Genomic DNA, 3,494 nt, shown 5'->3' on the forward strand with positions numbered 1-3,494 from the left:
TCCTTGGTCACAGATACGTTAGTTCAATTTGTGGTACGTGGTAGGCACACAGTCTTTGTTGAATGGATGACTTTTGCAGTCAAGGATAATGTAGTCAGATGAATCTTGACTTTTGGTACAAATAACCAGATATAAATGGGGCTTAGGCTTGATTAGACAGTGCTTTATTATGAGGTGTAAAAGGGTAAAGCATATGTTTATGCAACTAGAGATTAGAAGTGCCCTGATAGGTATATAAAGGTCTGTAGGCTTTCAGACTTTCTTAGAGAAGCTACCTGGTTTCAAGTCTTACCCCAATATGAAATCTCCTTTACGACACTCCCGATGGGTCTAATTTGCATTTGAAACTTTCCAGATGGTGTCACAGGATTTGGACACTTCGGAATAGAAATCTTCAAAGTATTTTTTTTCCCCCTCCTGAATACTTCATAAAAGAATTTTGGAAAATCATGGATCCCTTTGGACATTTTAATTTGTCATCTAAAACTTCTGATCATAATATTTGCAAAGAATGACTTGTAATTTCTCGCATATTCCCTATCATGTATGTACGTTAAATGTATTAGTCAAAAAATCAGATTGATAGATTTAGTTCATTCAATTTATATGTCTTCCATACTACCTATCAGGCAAATGCAGTTCAAATTGTTAATCAAAATAGACAAATTGGGTTTATGTTTTGTGTTAAAAAGTCTGGATTCATTTTTCAATTTAAATAATTTAAATAAATTGAATACTTGTATCTCTGTGACAACTATCTCACTTCTCAATTCTAATTCTAAGATAAATCAATGTACAGATAGAGAGCCTTAAAATGAGTCTGTCACCTGGAGGAAATATGGCTCTGTCCCATCAATGTCTCTTACACATGATCTTTATGCTTTGCTGTCACTCTGTCAGGGATTATACAACCTCACGGTATTCCTTTGTCTGGTTCTCCAAAGGTTTGTATGCCCTGAGTAATGCATGGTTGGTGAGGATTGGTAAATATAGGTTCCTCTTACGTAAAGTAGGAGAAATGCACAGAGAGGTGACAAAGAATTTTAACCTTAGATAGGTACATTTTCTGGAAAAGTACACATGGAGGTTGAGGATTTGGGAAATGATTCCTTGAAAGCTATACATACTCATATATCCCTGGAAACAAAATCTTAATATATTTTCAGAGATCTCAGTCCCCCATTTTGAAGACTGCTGGTTTCGATAATCTGCATGATTTCAGTATTTCCAATACTGAAATAGTGAATCGAAATATATTTTCTACCCTATATCTGTTCCACTATGTTTCAGTTCTCCTCTAAGTTCCTAGAATAGTAGCATAAATTCATCTTTTCTTGCCGATGCGCCAAACATTTGAAGATTTTCTGATGCATCCGTGGTGTCTTTCTATCTCTAGGATTAATATTTCAAGTTCCTTGAATTGTTCATTATCTATTACTGTTTTCAACCATTTACCTTCATGATTATCCTCCCGTAAAGAATACTCAAACTTACCAAAATTGTCCTGACTTTCGATGTCCAAAACAGTATCGTGCTTCTATTGTTAGAGATGAAATACTAATCTTAGTGGTTTTCTTTATAATGTAAACAACTGCCCCTTACTGAATGCTTAGTATATGCTTAGTGCATACAATAACACTGTGGAAAAGATACTGCTTTTATTTTCATTTTATAGATGAGAAACTGAATCAGAAAAAAAAAAAAAACAACTAGGCAGCTTGAACAAACTCTGGAGCTTTAGTCACTACTTTGTTGATTAACTAATTGCTGGCTGGGCCAGCAGTTGATGTGACAGCAGCCTGATGACTTACAGACTGTGCCTCTGTGGGGATGCAGGGCCCAGGGTAGTCCAGATACACGGTTAGGGAGGATGTCAGGGTCTGAACATCCTCTGGCAAAGTCCCTGTAAATGCGAGGAGCCTCGTGTGTGTCCTGCTGCCCTGTGGTCTAGAATGACCTGCCTGGGTAACTTGGTGCTTGGAGGGCTTTGCAATCTGGACTCTACTCAGTTCAAGGAAGGTGCAGAGTGTGGACTGCTGCCGGGGGCGGGGGAGACCCCCGAAATGGGGCTTTGCATCTCCCCTCCTCTACTTCAACCAAACAGCTGTGCTTTTCTCTAGTTTGACTTGTTCACACCTGTGGATAGAGATAGAAATAGAGGTGTGTGTGTGTCTGAGAGAGAGAGAGAGAGAGAGAGGGAGAGAGGGAGAGAGACCAACCACCAGTTTGAAAAGAATACTAACTTTGGAATCAGTTTGCTTGGGTTTGATCTCCATAATATACTTACTCTTAAGTGACCCAGGCATTATCTTTAGCTGCTCTGAAGGTTACTTTCCTCTCCTGACATGTAGAGCAGGTAGTCAACGTTTTTTGTTGAGCAAATGAGTGAATGAATGAATGAATGAATAAACAATTTTGTATTTTGGCAAAAATAACCTTGCAAAGTTAGGTTGAGGATTCATACTATTACAGCCCGGCACATAGGTATTTTGAAAATCGTAATACTCCCAGCATTTGTTGTTACTGATTCAATGCTTTCTTTTGGACTGACATACCAGGTGCCCATCTGGCACTTCTCTCTACGCTGGATGGAGATCCCTCATCAAAGTCGAGAGTGAGTATTTTATGTGGCTGAGTATTTGGAGTCTGCCTAAGTCAAGAGGGCCTTTCCTATTCCAAAGGGAAGACTCCAGGAATCTCAGAAGCTTCTCGGCCCTCCCAGTCTTGAAAGTGTGGCTCAGTAAGTTTGGTGGCAAAAACAGTGGCAGCATGTTGTCTGGAAGAGACTTGCCATCGTGCCAGATGTTCCAAAATCACGTAGCAACTCAGTGGGCTCCGTTCCTACAGATGAAGAGGTGTGTGAGTTTGCGGTCACTGGTGTTCCTGGGTCTCGAATGCCACTGCCTAGTGACATCAAGTCTGTGTGCCCATTCATTCTCTGGGCAAGAACAAATTATGAACCTATAGCTTACTCTTCCTGAATGAGAAATGAAAAGAAAAGTGTGCTGGGCTTTTCACCTGAGAATTGATGTCTTTACCTAAATCATTTCCTGTTAAATACCATTGTCTTGTGGACCACATTCATCTGCTGTAGAGTATAAATTCTCCAGGACAAGACCATGTCTTCTATTAGGTTGAGTAAAATGGCACAGACACTTGTAGCAGTCGTGGGATAACAGATGGTTATCATTTATAACAAAAGAATAAGAACAATGGCAGCCTACTCACATATCCCAGAAAGTTGGTGTACCAAAGGAACCCCATTGTATATACATGTTTATGTATTTATATTTATAGAGTTACATATGTTGTAATCCCCTTACAACATATTGCAAAGGTACACATGTGTCTCCCTGGGAAAACCTGATAACTCATACTTCCCCGTCTAGAAAACAGATCAGTGAGAGTTAATTCTAATTATGTAAAGATTCTTTGCTTAACAAGACAGTGCTTCTAAAGAGTCTCTTTAAATAGCCAGATCTCTTTTTGGAATA

This window comes from Lynx rufus, unplaced genomic scaffold, assembly GCF_022079265.1.
Source record: "Lynx rufus isolate CCGP_SWC_20201006 ecotype Redwood Valley unplaced genomic scaffold, mLynRuf1.p SCAF_9, whole genome shotgun sequence".
Classification (NCBI taxonomy): domain Eukaryota; kingdom Metazoa; phylum Chordata; class Mammalia; order Carnivora; family Felidae; genus Lynx; species Lynx rufus.